Here is a 16,780-nt window from a genome sequence, read left to right on the forward strand (position 1 = left end):
AATGACTACAGTATCGGGTATGTTTAACCATTTAGTGACATATTATATGCGTGTTCCTCATACGATCTGCTCCCATCTGCCTGATACATGGGAACCGATACTCTGCAATGTTGACATGTGAATATGATTTTGTTAACGCGGCTGTCTGGCGAGTCATACTACCGCATACCTACTGTACGTTTTCCACCTTTCAGATTGCACGACTGGAGACTGTAGGAATGACACCTTTCCCACTTTGCATGGGACAGTCCCTCATTAGCATATGTCATGTGCCGAAACTCTAGCCATTGCAACTGTCCTGATTAGGGGACATTCTCATATTCTACGCATCTGTAGTGGTTGCTTGTTACAGGTCTTGTATACCTGACATGTCGATATGATATACGTAGTAGCATAAGCAACTTTACAGCTGCTAGACTACGCTTTGATTTGTGCTGATATGTATATTGCTGTACTATGCATGGCTGTAGGTATGTTCTGCCCTGGTACGTCTGACATTTCTACAGAGCAGGTCCCACTTTGGCCATTGAGAATGGTGGCGGCCCTATAGATCCTATATGTAGAGCTATCACATGTGTCAAGGCAACACATACCCACAGCCAGTAGTAAACTGACTACTTCCACGGTTTGCATACATTAAGGCATTATAATTGCTAATACTGTTTCCTATTACATGTAGCTGTTTCTGATACAACAAATTAATTTCTGACACCACTACACACAATATATGGCCTCCTTTCCCGAACTCACAGGCCATGTGCCATAACATTCACTTTGCAGGACACAACTGCCCAGACGGGTGTGTCACTCACAGGCGTATGGGTGTGGAACCATCTATTATGCTATCATCTACCTGAGGTGGTCATCAAATTATGCACTTTCCGTCACTAGCAGACCTCACATACCAATGGGGGAGAATGAAAACTGTATCAGGAACACTGCATAACACCCTGTGGGACAAATTTAGATGACTGGTTCTATTAACCAGACACATTGACAGTCACAGAGCATATGTATTCATTCACGTTTGTCGAGGTACATGCCGTTTATGACTCATACATGTCATCTCTCATTACCTGTATTCCGCCACCTGTCCACCTAATACCACTAGTTCTGGAAGTGTTTATTTGGACTTTGTTACATTCTGATTCATAACTATGGACGTCCATGCTAATCGGGTACACGGCACTGATTTGGTCTCTATGTATTCCCCCGATGGTTTACAGTATATCCGGTAGATGTGCTCTTCAGGTCTGGGACGTATAGGCGTCTTCTATGCCCACATAGGAATATTAATGACTTCCACTGGGCAGGCCTACTACATCTGTGCCACCCAGCACCTGCACACTTAAGCCCATTATTGCATACCCATGGTCCACCTACCTGGCACCCCTCTACAGCACTCATGACATATACTTACTGTGAGCGCAGCTGGGGTATGAGCGCACCCCCTACGCATTGCCCACTCTCCCCATCTCGGAACACATGTCGTACGTTTTGTCAACCAATGTATTATCACACTTGCACAACCTACTGTTCCATGTACACCTACATCCTGCTCACATCGATGACAACAGGTTGACACATACACTGAATGTTTGGGGTCCCGCAAGGGACACTGTTATCCATGTTTAAAGTGTAGACCTTGCAGATCTCTCCCACTGCTACTTTCCTGCCGGTGTTTTGGACAGCAGCAGTGTAGTAATCTTTATTGCCTATCTGTATGTCTGACTGGCCTAGCTGGGTGGTGTGGGGGGGTACAACGTTTATTTATTGGACCTCCCAGTCACATATGCCCGGGCTGTATATATGTTACCCCTAATTGCTGTAAAGTAACCTAGTTATGTACATGTGTATATCTACAGTGACATATTTGTTTTGTGAGTATATGTATATATATCAATACCTGTTGTTTGTGTGTATATATCTATCTATATATATCTGTAGTATATCTTTGTGTGTATATATATATATATATATATATATATATATATATATATATATATATATATATATATATATATATATATATATATATATATATATATATATATATATATACGTTTTTATCTATATATACATCTGTGTGTCTGTTAACCTATACATTTCCCGGACATAGACACTTACACATGTGTATTGGGTTTTATCTCTGCTTCAACAGCATACTATTGCCTTAGTCATTATGACACCGACAGTTCACTCCGGTGAACTTGTGATCAGTATACTGCACATTATACAGCGGACAGATATCGCACGTTTTTCATGTCTGGGGTGCCGCTGATAAGTGTGATGTGATATTGTCATTCGACCTATTACCCATATGCGCAGCCTATTATTCCTGCTTGTTTGTTTCTGTGCAAATTCATATTATTAATGTTAATAGAATGAGTGTTTGTGTTACTGAGATTGTACGTCAACATATTGATGTCTGCATGTAGTTGTGTCTTTCTGCTTTTCCCGGTTTGGGGTTGTCACAGCAGAACTCCGTTCTGCTCATGGGTGGCATTTAGGTTTTACGTGCCGGGCTGCCAGCCCTGACGCACAACATCCGACAATGATACGCACATTCACACATGTCTCCATGCAGATGACGCTCGATCTGGGAATCGCACCTACGTACTAGCTGACCTCCACGAGCCACTCCATTGCAACCGGCACAACATACCCTAGCACTCCTGTGTCCATAATCACATATCCATAGTTTCTCCAGCACACCCGTGTTGAGTTTCCACGCATACCAGCCATTATACACCTGTTATCGCAGCCATGACACACCTTTACACATTGCCCTCTCCAGAGCATTGGGGCCCTACACACATTTTGTACCGCCTCGTGTATTCACAGGCTCACCATCCATTCATATTTGCACATACATGCCGTTCCTGGTGTTATGGATTATGAACGATTTGCGGGTTACAAGTGTAGGTGGTCACAACATGTACTACATTCCATCTGTTTACAATGTTGACGTAGCACTTCAACGATGTTATGGCCACTGGTATAACTCTGCCTCTGGTGTGAATAGCGGTGCTCTACTCACACTTGTGCAGCTTTATCTGACATACGCTGCGAGCACTTTATAATTCCTTACTTGCTCTAGATTCCCTTCACAACCCTTATGTTTGCTTTCATCTTTCGGCATTCCTTATACATATATATATATATATATATATATATATATATATATATATATACATATGCATATTTCTGTTATGTCTGTGGATATTTATCTAGCCACACATCTATCTATCTAATATATATATATATATATATATATATATATATATATATATATATATATATCTATAAAAGTTAGAGCTGTACAAGACAACATACATTTGCTATGCTAAAAGCTGCGTACATCTGCGCAGGCGCACTTGCATCTACTTATTCTGAGTTACATATGTTTACTGGCACTTCTTTGGGATTACATGTGCCTTATTCCTTATGAAAGTACCACTTTGATTGATGGAATCTGGTTAATGGCCCCATGAGAGACACGTGGTCACCTTTACATGTATAAATGTTGGCTTTACAGCACAGAGGCATTCATTAAACAATTAATATGTACTATAGTCGTACTTGAACCAGTAATGCCTTTACGTTAGGCGGATGCTCTAACCACTACACTATTGTTGTTCTGCCTCATTTATATGTATACCCATGGTTCATAGCTACTCTGACATATGCCTCACCGCTTCCCTTACACAGCAGGCATCCATTCTCCTGCTAGGAAAACTGCAGTACTACACTTACGACATTCCCTGTTTCATACTGCTCTGGACCCGTGCTGCATGTCTACTCACTCCAAGGATATTCAGAACTCCTACGCTTATAGTCCTCGCCCATACGCGTGCTTGATTGTCAGGGTGTTCATGTGCTGGTCCGGGTTTAGGCTCATCTGACTGGTGACTAGAACTGCACTTGTGCTGTTCAAATATCAGACATAGCACATGGACAGAGTTAGTCCAGATTTTAACATTCTACCTGTGTTTACAGACGCAGGTGTTTGGGCACCTCTGACCACATTATTAGGTCGGCGTTACATAATTTAGGGTGGGGAGTGGTTCCACTACATAATACAGGGTGGGGGGGGTTCCACATGTTTCCCTTCCCATTTGACTATTTCATTCATTTATAGATACAATAAATATTATTCTGGACATTAGTTATAAATTCACTACAGGTATGCAATAGTCCTGTCAACAGATGTGACAGTTGGTTGGTGTACATATGTGTACGGACCTCTGTGATACTCGGGGACTAGTTTCTACAGTGACAGGGACAAGGCTATGACAACTCAGGGACAATCACAGACACTTCTACCATATTAGTACTATTAACTTTGAACGTGTTGACAGATTCATATTACTACTAATTTTCTGCAGTTAAATGCGTCTATTACTCTTTATTGTTGTAAGTAGTCATTCTCATTCAACACCTTTCCTCCAAAGACCACTGGCTTTGTGAGTGATTAAGAGGCTGGCCAGTTATTGTACGAATGCTCTGACCATTGGTAGGGTTGACATTGTCATATGTACCGGTTGGGATATATTCTGGGGACACCAGATTGTTTAGGCCAACACATATCCACGGTCAGTGCAGGTTTAGAACATTCATTAGTTTCCTAGTTGTGAGCCTATACCTTTAGCACTTTAGTTGTTAGCCTGTTTCTTGTACGAATTACATTTTTTCTATCCTGACATGACCACTTTAGGCAAATGTTACATGCAGTATGGTACATATTTATTTCCTACAATCACAGGACATTTGGCATTGTATCATTGTTGGTCAGGTCACACCTACCCACACAGTAATTGCCCCTCACACAGTGGATCAGTGGGTATCCTGTTTACGTCAGTGCCTTCATCACCCTTTTTCCATGTGCCACTATGCGAATGTGTGCAATATATTCTCTCGCTTATTCATGTCGGGACACGTGCGTCACGGGCAGGTGTTTGATCCTGGGTAGTAGGTTCTGCATTACCATCTAGGGCTGGGCAGTCTCATGCACCACTACTGCACATTCCAACTTGTGCCCAGATGTCTACAGGACTGGACATCGTGTCTTGATACCCATTCTAATGTTTACACAGGTTACTTATCCCATGAGGGATATCCAAAAATTTAACAAGACTGATACCAACCATTCTTCTGGCGTTACAAAAATGTGCTGGGGGTTTTACATGCAAAGGATACATAGTTTGCAATCCTGAAACTGCCTAGGGTGACACTACCTACTACATATGCGTAGTGGTCACTACGTGTAGATGTGGCTGCGCCAAACAAGTAGGCCAAGTATGGCTAGATTTGGTGGACGTTCAGGTATGGGGGTGGGTTGTGTGCTGTGGAGGGGATGCTGGGTAGTCCATTATGCATCCAGGTGTGTTGCATTTGATTTGGCCAGTTCCATCAGGACCAATCTGTGGGTATGTGCCGGTGACATTTCTTTACATTTGTATCGCACATTTTAATATTCATATGTTTGTGGGATTGTGTTCTACAGTATGGCCTGTCTGGTTGTATTGCAGATGTGTATACATGTTCTTTGTGTTTCTTTCTGCTTCACCCACTGCTCCCTCATACACCTCCAGTTCACCTATTCTGCATATGACACAGTCTCGCCTTTGAAAATTATACCATTACCTATCCCCCCCACACACATATTCCTGACACTCCATCCATCACTGCTTTGGTTGATGGCCCATGACATGGTCAAGGTAACACATTGCATACCCTACATATGTCAGGTACCTCTATGGTTGTGTGAACTACCCTGGCATGTTTCACCTTCCACATGCTATACCTCACGCACATAGGTACACGCCCATACTTAACTTTCATGACATGGTTGGTACACCCGTGTAATACCCGTTCAACTGTGACACATCCTGACAAGTACGGCTTGGACCACAGATGTGCAGATTTTGGCCGACTGTTCTAATCATTGGTAGGATGCCACCTTTTCCTATGTCCTGGATGGAATATATTCCTGACACATATCCGATTGTACTGGACAACACATACCCACAGTCAACGCTATGGATAATACTGTTCCTTTCAGCCTACATGTTACCTTATTGTTGTAGCAGTTTATATGCTCCTTCTGTTTCGTTTACATGCTTATTCTATTTCCTGTCACATATGGTATGTTAAATACAGACTTACCTATTGTATGTGACTATTACATGCATTGTGGGATATAATTCTGTCATACGGTCGCTAGATATTTACATTTATCGTGTTTTTTTATGGACACATCTACCCAGCTGTGTACTCTCCCTCACAATATGGGTCAGCTGGTGACCCTGACCATTGGGCTGGACGTACCTATTGGCGGCGTGCTAACATATGATGCATTTCACTTCCACTTGGTATAACTATCTACACTGCGTTGGACTACGGGCACATGGTTTTCAATGTCATTTGTTCGAGGGATAGGGACCCGTTATTCCCTACTGTGCATTTGTGTTTGCTTCTTCATTTTGTGTTCGCAGGAACTGTCTTGCATGCTTTGCATACGTTTCAGTATCCAAGGACACTGACAGATGTGATTACTATTGCTTGCAAATTGTTATATGCAAGCATTTTAGGTTGCACATCGACAGCTGACATTTCCACGCCTCTGTGCGGCACTTCGACACACCCTATGCACTCGCGCTCCTTTCCTATGCACATGGCTTTGGCGGCAGTGCGCCTTCATTAATATGCATTTGGCACTACTGCGCCATCTTCATGCCACACGGTCGGCGCAAGCCTAATGCCGGCCTTGTGCTGAGCTTCATGAATCCTGGGGAATGTTATTATGATTGTTGACAATAATAGCTTAAATGGTTCGTTTTACTCCTGCGTATCTGAGTTAGGAGAGTTTGATGCATTTAAGGATGCTTTGTATGTTGATGAGCCAAATGATGCATATAGTGCACTTGATACTAGTAAAATTCAATGTAAATCTATGTTCATTCACCTTTATGTTAATGAAAGTATTCAAAGTTATATTTCTGTTTTAAATTTTTGTGCTGAAAATCTGGTGGAATCATTTAGACATGAGAAAGGGAATGTACAATATAACCTAACAAAAGAGCAATAAGTGGCCTTCAAATAGTTATGTGAAGATAGAAGGCTAGTAGTTAAACCATCTGATAAAGGTAATCAGATACTAATCTCAAATCATAATCAATATGCTGGGATTTGCTACATGCATTTAAATGATACTAATATATATGAGAAATGTGATATTAGTAAATATGAGTTAGCAATATAAAATTATTTACTTATGCCTGATAAAGGTTTGTGGTTTTGATATTTTACTCAGGGAGATCTGGAGAAGAAATTTAATATTGTTGGCTCATAACTGGCATTATTCTAATGCTTACCTAAAACCCACAAAAGTGTGAAGAATTTAAGTGGTAGACCAATTGCTTCTGCTGAAAGATATTTTCTGAAAATATGTGCATTTTCCTGCATGAGTTTCTTAAGCTGTATGTGTTACAAATGTCATACTTAAGAGATAGGACTTTCTACAAGAAATTTGTAGTATATTTTTTATAGACTCCATGTATTGGTTGAGTGTAGATGTTAAAAGCCTCTATAAGAACATTAGGCATGATATAGGAACACAGGCTTTATTTTAATTTTTAGGAGACATTCCAGTGTCTCATTATGTAATTGAATTAATTATTTTTTGTCTTAAGAATAATTTTTGTGTCTTTAATAATTAAATATTCCATCAGTTACAGGGTACAGCCATGGGGGCAGCTTTTGCCCCCATGTATGCCAACCTAGTTATGGTCAAGTTTGAGATTGATTACATTTATAGTCACCCTTTTTTCAAATCACATGTAATTAAATATTATAGGTACACTAACGATTTGATTTTTCTGTGTGGTGGTAATATTTCACAGGCTCAATTTTTTATACAGGATATTCAACATAATAATTTTGGTGTTATGTTTGCTGGCATACAGTTGGGAAGAAATATAACTTTTTTAGACATTGATCTCTCTATTAGCCCAGATGGATGTTTATGTACTTCAGTACATAGGAAACATGATAGAGGAAATCTATTCCTACATGGCACTAGTTATCATCCTGCACATTTAATAACAATGTTGCCTTATAATGAGTTTGCACATATTGACAACTTGTGCAGTGATGATAGTGCCTTTGAGAGAGAAATTTGGCATATGGTGGGAATGTTCATCAATAGGGGCTATGATAGCAATAAGGTTATAGAATCTAAATCTAAAATAGTAGATAAGTGTTATGGAATTTTTACCAGTAATATTAATAATAATAAAAACATATACCAACCAAGCATGGATTATTCAAGGAGATTATATAATGGAGAGAAACAGGCTGATAGAGAGATATTCTTTGTCACTAAATATAATATATTAAAGGAAAAAATAGAGAAAGAGGTAAAACAGCACTGGCCCATGTTACTTAAGAATAAATGTTTGAAGAATGTTCTTTCAGGTCATGTCAAAATTGCATATAAGAGAGGTAGAAATTTAGTGGATTTGGTGATCAATAATATTTTTGTGCCACCAGAAAATACATTGCACGGATCTGTTTCTTTTTTACATGCAGAAACTTTTTCTTGCAAGCATTGCTCTGTTTGTGCGGCACACTGATTTTGTGTTTTATGTGTTGTCTGGTTTGTGATGGGAAGTGCAGGTTGTTTGGGTGTCTGCTTTGGAGGTCTCTGATGCTTTTGCAGGTTTTCATTTAGGGCTTCTGAGTATGATTTTGTGTATTTATGTGTATTTTTTGCCAGTGCTGTTTTGTTAGGTCTGAGTGCAGCTGGAGTTGTAGTGCATGTGTTAACCTTTTCCTCTTGACTGTCTGTTCCAGTCTTGGGTGGAGACAGCTTTGCTTCCAGTTTGGCTGTATAATTGCATCTCTCACATATGTTAGTGTTTCATGGTAGGAGGAGAGGGTTATCTGTGTACATGAGGTGGTTGTAACATTGCCTCAGGATACCCAGATTCACCAGCTGGACTGGAGAGTGCACCTGAAGTTGCCCTTTGGTCATGCCTGAATAGTAGGGTGAGCTGCTTAGTCGCTTGGTTGGTGAGGGGTGAATAAAGAGCCTTGCCCTGCTGGGCAATCAGTGTCAGAGTGTATAAGCTATAGTCAGGCACACTGATGTCCCACTCACTAGGCTGGACAAGTAGAAGGTCACTGTTAGCTGCCTGTCAGGAGCCAGAATCTGCCACATAACACAAGCACTCAAGTCACTCCAGAACAAGTACAAATATGACTATGTCATTGTTCATGTTGGTATGAATGACCTGAGATGTACCTCCCTGGACTACATGAAAAGAGACATGGAAGAGCTTTCTGATCATGTAGCCCAGGCTGGTATGACCCTGACCCTGAGTAGCACCCTGCCCTCACCAAGAATGATACCTCAGTATAAAGAAAAAAATGATCAATTTCAACAATTGGCTAAACTTCTGGTGTCATTCAAAAGGGATCCAGTGTCTGTCAGCCTGGGACGACATGCTCAACAAGCCTCGCTGCTTCGCAAGAGATGGCTTGAACCTGTCACCCCTAGGCTTTTGAATATTGGCCAAGGCTCTTGCTGTCCCCACAGCGCCTTTTTTAGGCAAGGCTCAAAAGTCGAACCCACCTCCATAAACAGCACAAGTAACAAAAAACAGAGGGTTATGCTACTTAACGCCAGGAGTTTAAATCTCAAAATGCACACACATGACGCACTCTAAAGTATGGAGAACGTCGACATCTGTCCAGTAACTGAAACCTGGTTCAAGTCTCCAGAGAGCACCCCAGCACTACCAGGCTACAAATCATACCACACGTTTCAGCCACAGAACACGGAATGAAACACAAAAGGAGGGGGTGTATCCATATTCATCAAGGATACCTACACCTCCAGGTTAGTGGCGCAGCATGATACCTCTGAGATCATCCATGTGCAACTAACATTGGGCAAATCTGCAATGAAAATTGTGGCCTGCTACAGATCACCATCCATGACCCAGGACCACCACTCCACCTTTCTGGAGACACTGGAAAACATGAAGGGCCTACAAAACACCCTGATATTGTGCAATTTAAATAACCCTACCATTCACTGGGAAAACTACTCAAATACAAATTCCCAGGCCCAGCGCTTCCTGGAATTCATCAACTCAAATGCCCTGGATCCACTGGTAAACTCTCCTACCAGAGGTGAAAACATATTGGACCTGGTCATCACCAACATGGGCGACAGGTGTTCCACACCGTAGTTCAACCTGTTACTGGTTAGATCAGACCATAAACTAATCACTTTCGTTGTCCACACCCCACCACCACCCCCAACTAAGGAAACCACAATAAAAACTTTTCTAAAGCAAACTTCACCTTACTTAAGACAGAGGTGGTAAGTTTCACAGTCCCCACACTAAAGGATAACGCTGCCCAAGATGCAGAAACCTTTACAAATGCACTCTATGAGCACCTACAAGGATACGTGGATCATGCCATCCCTAGCAAAATCAAGACTCACTCCTCTAAGAGAAGGAAACCAGTTTGGTGGACCCCTGCAATAAATAGGCTATACAATAGAAAGAGGAAACTAGGTCAGAAAAAAAGCAAATCACAAGAAGGAAAGACATCCCTAATCAGTATCGGTAAGAAACTGAGGTCCCTCATGAAATCATCCAAGGCTAACTTCAAAAGAAAAATAGCCAAGGATTCAAAAGATAACCACAAAGCCTTCTTTAGCTATGTTAAGAATCTAAGTGGCAACTAGCAGATATGCACTGAACTAGTGTAAAATAGCACAAAATATACTGAACCTACTGATATTGCCAACATCCTGGCAGATAGATTCAGTGCAAACTTCACCCCCCTCTCACCTCCAAAAAGGCCCAGAACAATACTGGAAAATTGTAGTGTCCCTAAAATCACAGACGCACAGGTAATAATAGCCCTTTCAAAATCCAAAAACACAGCGTCAATGGGACCAGATGGTGTCCCAGGCTGCGTCTTGCATGCACTACAGAACAAACTAACCCCACCACCTAAACATGCTGTTCATCCTCAGCCTCTCCACAGGCTACATGCCCATAGAATGGCACACAGCAATGGTTATTCCTCTCCACAAAGGAGGGGCCACAAATGAGCCTGGTAACTATTGCCCCATAAGCCTGACTAGCCTGGTCTGCAAGGCTATGGAGCGCATCATAATGAAACTCATTAACAAAGACATTGGGAACCTCCAAATACTTGACCCGCCCAGTTTGGCTTTGTTAAGGGCAGATCATGCCTACTAAACCTGGTTGACTTCTTCTAGACTAAAGGTGGTTCACACAGCCTACCTTGACCTCGTCAAGGTTTTCGACACCATTCCCCACTCGGGTATTACAGAAAAACTCACCAGCCTGAACATAAACCCCTACGTCACAAGATGGGTTGCCAACAGGCTTACAGACAGAACTCATGCGTTAAGAATAGCAGGCTCTAGGTCCTACTCTAAACCAATCACAAGTGGAGTCCCACAAGGCTCTGTCCTGGGACCCCTATTGTTCAGCATATACTTCTCAGAAGTACAGGCAAACACAGGAGGACTATGGCTAACCAAGTTTGCCAATGACTGCAAACTGGGAGCCTTAATTGACTCTCTGGCTGACATGGACATCCTCCAAAAGGGCCTTACTGAGATAGACACCTGGTGTCAAAGTCATGGCCTCAAGCTAAATGCCAAAAACTGCATAGTCATCTCATTTGGGAAAAACAAAACACCCACGAATTACCACATAGGTGGCAGCCCCCTTAATACAGAAGAGCTAATAAGAGATCTGGGGACTCAGGTAGATAGTAATCTCTCCTTTCACAATCATATTACCAAAGTAGTTAGGAAATCTTTCTATGTGGCCCATCTAATTACTAAAGGGTTTGCATCTAGAAATAAAGAGGTTATAGTGCCCTTTTACTCATCACTCATTAGACCCATCATAGAGTACAATGCTCCATTTGGGATGTAACTCACAAGACACTTCCAACAGCTGGAAAGACCACAAAAGTACCTCACCAAGAGGATTAATGGTCTCAAACATATTTCCTATGCAGCCCAACTGAAAAAACTCTGGCTGTACTCAGTGGCATATCGCTTACTCAGAGGTGATCTCTGCCTGACTTACAAAGCCATGTCCAACTCAGAATTGATGGACATGCTCCACCGAAAGAAATCCAAGTTACTGCAAGCCACACTTTCTAGTGAGCTAAACCTCACCACAACAATAAATAGAACATGCTGGAGGGATAAATTCCTGTCACAGAGACTCCCCATGCTTTGGAACAAAATTCCAAATTACATCAGGCAGCGCCCCTCACTAACACTCTTCAAGAGAAACCTTGACGAGTGGATGGGTAACAGAAAATACACCCCAGGGATCACTTCATTGGCTCTGCTTGACAGAGGATCAGTTAATTAATCAATAGGGTGGCGAAAGCTGACACACTCTGGCAAGGCTTATAAATGCCCTCGGGCAGATAGCCTGGTACCTACCTATGAACCTATGAACCTAAAATTGTATTCAACTGTTCAGATAGCAAAGTCTACCTGGAAGCTCCTCTTGGTATGTGCTTGCTGTCTCAGAAACTGTTGCTCCAACATCAAGCACATGTTTTACTGCACTCTCCTGGGAGTTGTCTGGATCCCTGATATTGGTCAGGAACTCTTCACTGGGTATTATTAATGGTTCTCTAACAGGCCCACTATGATAACCATCTGGTCACGGCCCACTGCAGCTGTTCTCCTCTGTGCAAATGTGATCATGTCAATGGCCCTGTGGTGCACCTGCTCGTATGTCCTGCTATGGCCACCCACGCTATTGACATTATCCACAATTTGCCACCATATTCACATCCTAAGTGCCATATCTCCCCATCCCCTTCTCAGCAAAAAAGCACCATGTTGCCTAAAGTAATCTACATTCACTTCATTCTCAGCATTGGTGAAGAGGGGGTCTTAGTAAATTGACATGCCTAGGTGGCATACTTGTAGGTGTCCTAAAAGACAATGGAAGGATAATACACATAAGTATCAAATATCTACAAAATAACTGTTTCCAAATAAAACAGAAAAGGTAGCCACTCAGTATTACCCCCTGGAGAAACATAAAACAGTCTAGAGATGTGAAATACTAACAACCGGCAGGATACAAAACAAGGAGAGTAACAAGAGCAACAGATCCTTGTTTATACCATAGCAATAACTCACCTTTGCTGTCCCCAAAAGAACAGCCCATTCTTGTTTGTGCCATAACAGTAACTCAGTCTTGCTCCCCCACAAAACAACAGTCCATCCTTAGTTGTGCTATAACAGTAGCTCACCATTGCTCCTCTGCCCAAACAGTCCATCCTTGCTTGTGCATAATGGTAACTCACCTTTACCCCCTAAAAGAACAGCCCATCCTTGTATGTGCCATAACAGTAACTCAACGACAGGAAAATGACCCATTTTGCTAACAAAACTATCTTTGAAATTCTAAATGTGCTATCAAATGACCTGTCCCTGAAACATTTGTACATATTTATCGCACAGTATTCCAGTTTCATGTATTGGCAATCATGTATACCTCTGAAATGACTTGACACACATGCCCATGCCATCAGTACACTTCTAACTAATGCATACAGATAAAACTGCAAAAGCCTTTGTTTCAGATTTTTTTTAAATACTTTTCAACATATGCATTATACAGGTGACAAAATGGAAGAATACCATCTGAAGTTCAGTACTCCTCTGTACAGATATATCTTGAAGAAAAAGGGTTTTTGCAGTCTTCAAAACATATAGAACTCTCCTCACAATTTAGTTTGCCTAGTTATTTTATATGGTGTTGATTCAGGGCTGTTAGCACTGTGAATATGAAAATGAGGTGCAACTCATTAGAATTGCTGAATCCCAAAAACTTGGATCCATGTAGGGGGATACAAACACAGTGCAGGCACGCACTCAATGTTTGTTTTTAATGGATTGCACATGTGAATGATTAGTGGGTTGGGGAAAGGAAAATACGCCAGTATTGCAGGCTGCCTTACTTTCACTGGATGTGTCAGGTTAGATCTACAAAGTGTTAGATGTAAGGTTGGAAATGTAAGTAAGCAGCACACAGGTCACAGGTTGTGTTCCTTAACATCCAACCTGCCCTTCATTTGTTGCAACTGCATATGATTTTATTTCCACTTAATATCATCACACATTTTAAGGCCAATGATATAGAATGGCTTACATACTGCATGTCTCAGATTACTGCTCCGATAAATGAAGAATGGCCAGCAAACACAGAAAAGTAAGACAAAGCTTTATATTTACAAGCAATAATCATGACAAGCTGTGAGATCACTAGGTGTACTACATCCAAAATGAATACATGCACAAATAACACTTGTATGGTTTGATACCAGTGTAGGTGCTGTTGCAGTTGGTTGTGTGCATATACTGATTTAAGTTCTTTGCTGCAAAGCTGTTTGTGTGACAAAGAGGGATCAGGCATCCATCCCATGTTTTGAAGGTGCATTGGAGTAAGAGTTCTAATTCATACCTATGTAGAAATATCTCATGTGTACTAACATTTTCTAGTGTGTATGTCATAGACTTTTTTCTCATTTCAAGTACCTCTTGCTTTTTTATTTTGTTGTTGTTTTATTTTTTTTTTTTGGGGGGGGCACTGTTTGCATGATGCACTGCTTATCACAAACTGAAAAACTGGCCAGACAGGACTCAGACAGAAATTTAATGCATTCAATTAATACTATTAGGCATCGTGCAAACCCACTAAGCAATGTTTTGTGGTGGTTAACAATGAGACCTTAAGAATGATTAGTAAAACATGGAATGTCATATTACTATTCCTGTGGCAGCAGGTGTAAGTGTAGGGATGGCATACAGATGGTTGTGAGTTCTAGTACAGGGTTGTTTTACTGTTGTTACATTGCAGATTATAGCAATGAACTGCAACATAGACAAACATTTTCTCAACATACTTCTGGCAACAGGTGTAAGTGTTGAACTGCCATACACATGGTATTTGAGTCGAATATAGCATATTTCATGCACTTTTACTGTTGTTCCACTTCCCATTATAGTCACTCAGACTTATACCAATTGACATGGTATAGCTGATATTAATTATGTGTATGAGGGCCAAGGCACTATATTGTGGCAGTTATGTATTCATTTATCTATGCATTATCACATTTATTCTCAATTGTATGACTGTGGGTATATTGTGTACTATATTCTGGTAAGTATATTTGTGCCTGCTATCAATACTACCATGGCCTTCACATTTGGCTAGCACACATACACAACTGCCTGTACATCCAATAACCTTCCTTGAATTTGCTTTGCTTACTACTGTTGTACTCTGCTTACCATCATGCAACCACTGTGCTTGGAGGTGCACACTGCCCAGCACCATGTTTGTGTGATGGTAAGTGGAGGGCAACATTTTCAAACAGTGTGTGTGTTCCCAGTAAAGGAGATGAATGGAGCTGGTGGGAAAGCATCATTCTCCATTGTGCTAGATCTGTGGCAGACATGGCAGGTGTTTGTGGGGAAGGTATCAGGTGTAGGGCACAGAGGTGGGGTAAAATTTTTATTGGACTCCTAGTGAAGAACCACAGTGCCAAACTTCTGCAGGGGACTATTCTGGCTCCAAGAATAAGTCAGAAGCTTGGGATAGTTTAGCCCAGACTGTAACCAATTCCACCGGTATCCCCTGCACTGGAGAACAATGTAGGCATCACAACAATGGCCTCCAGAGAAGGAAGAGGGATACCTTCAACTGTTGTATTGGGGAATTTAGGACTGTGGACATCCTACACCTGTGTAAGTATCAACTACAGAGAGTACCTGTAAGACATAAAAGCTGAACATAGCCAAGACTGGTATTCATAATGGTATTCAATTCTGTTTTTTTTCCAGAGCTGCCAGAGACTGAGAGATCAATGTACAAACCCATGGGGCTACACTGGTGAGGATGAGGGAAGTGTGTGGTATGTATGCAGCAGAACAGTAGTGTTATTCTAGCATTAATAGTTAAAAATAGCTTTCTTGGTATTTTATAGAGTTGTATCAAATTGAGCATGCATATCTCAACTGTAAAAAAAAGTATGCATGCATTGCATGCAGTAGTCTATAGTACAAACCAAGAGTTCATTATTAGACTTTAGTCAGACCTCACTTACCAATTATACAATACTGTTAATTTTTCAGTTATGTGTAATTTAAAGGTTTAAAGTAAAAGGTCTATACCAGTGACACACATACCCAGCTGTAAACTGTAATTTGTATAATCAAAATAAGCATATGTGCAATATATACACATGTGAAGGAGTAGTTGCTGCAGTCTGTAGTATAGTGTGTATATGTTAGGAGTTTGTCGTCTTAAAAGTAAAAGTTAAGATAGAGTCAATTAATTGTATCACTGCATTGTATGTTGCATATGAAGGTACTAATGTTATCTCTATTTTTTCCTGTCACCCCAACCCTTATCTTCTCTTTTTTATTTTTATTTTATTTCTTTTTTATTTTATTTTTGTTTTACTTGTCAGATTGTGTCCATGTCATCCATATGAACCACATCATTAGGTGCTCCACAGCACAGTAGGATAGGCCTGCCCCACAGGATCAGCCTGTTCCCCCTCCACCAGCTCCAGCGCCATCGGCCAGCACATCTGGGAGCCAAACTGGCAGCACTGCCTCTGCTGCCCCAGCAGTCCCTACCCCTTTAGGTAGTCCCTGGGTGCCAGTCCC

Source organism: Protopterus annectens, chromosome 3.part0, assembly GCF_019279795.1.
Source record: "Protopterus annectens isolate FY-2018-M chromosome 3.part0, PAN1.0, whole genome shotgun sequence".
Lineage (NCBI taxonomy): Eukaryota > Metazoa > Chordata > Ceratodontiformes > Protopteridae > Protopterus > Protopterus annectens.